We start from the raw sequence: 1,407 nt of genomic DNA on the forward strand, positions 1-1,407 counted from the left end.
CACACACACAAACACTCACTCACAAACAATTTATGGCGAGTGAATTGCAGACATCATGGGACTTGACGTGGGCCCGGGGTTTTCATCTGATTGGCCTTCACATGCACTCTGGTTGTCGTGACAACGGCTGTCCCTTCAGGAGACTGGCAGCCCTAACTTGGCATGGAACCGAGCTGTGACACTGATGAGGGAGTCGGAAACTTTATAAGCCTCCACGTGGATTTCACTCCTTGAAATTCATTTGTAGTAGCTGCTTTTCTGTGTGTGTGTGTGTGTTTTTAAAATGTCACCTTGAAGGATGTGACTGTGTGAGCTGTCAGCTCTACAAACGTACTGGACATTCAGCAGGATGAGGATTCAGCATTTTCATGATTCTATGATATGAAAGACAACACGGAACCATTTAATTTGAAAATATCAGCAAGAAAAGCAAGATCTCTTTTTAGAAAACAGGGTCTTCTTTACTCCAAGGAACACACCATGAAAATATAACTGGGATATTTCCTCAGTAGAAAGTAGTCCCAATGAAAACAACTTTATTTGCAGTGATGCTGCAACAGATTGTCCTGACTAATTATCAGCATATTATTAATTTATTTAAAATGCTGTGTAAAACCTATGCAGGAGGCGTTAAAGATCCCCTTAAGACATGCAATAAGATATAGCTATATACAAATAGTCTCCTTGGAACAATAATGTGTGTCTGATATTTTTCTCTAAAAAGGTATTATTTCTACATTCCTAAAAAGACATTTCTCCTTCTACCTCATTAAAAATTGCAGAAAATTTCAGAATCTATGAATATGCAAAGTTTTCCTACTGGACAAATACTGCTTCACTGTTAAGTCCATTCTCAGCAATGGTGGCGTTTTTACATCACACTTCAACACATACAACACATAATGCTCGTAGGCTCATTGAAGAACAACATATTTTTTACTGGAGGAGGACTTTATGTTAAACACACTACAAGGTCCACCTACACCGGTGTTGACATTTCAGGTGTCTGTGGTTGTGAACAGATGTGCATGACTGACATCTCCCTCAGCCATCTGTTAGTTCTGTTGCATCAACATGATTCTGATTCTGATTGGTGTTGTGAGTTTGGTGAACATGCATAAGAGGATGTCAGACTGTTAACACTTAGACCACGTTCACACTGCAAGTCTTAATGTTCAATTCGGATTTTTTGCTTGGATCCGATTCTTTGTTTGGCTGTTCACATTGCCTTTTAAAATGTGGCCTATATCAGATTCCAGTGTAAACTGTTTGCGGTTTCGAACTGACCTGCATGCGCAAAAGAACAATAACAATGACATGGAGGAAGTAAGCATTTTCGCTTTTATTTCAAAATGTTTGTGTAATGGCAGCCGTAACATTAATGAGCAGGTGCTGAGGAGGAGAAGA

The sequence above is a fragment of the Morone saxatilis genome, unplaced genomic scaffold, assembly GCF_004916995.1.
Source record: "Morone saxatilis isolate NCDOM2014 unplaced genomic scaffold, NCSU_SB_2.0 Contig14, whole genome shotgun sequence".
In the NCBI taxonomy this organism is placed as follows: Eukaryota; Metazoa; Chordata; class Actinopteri; family Moronidae; genus Morone; species Morone saxatilis.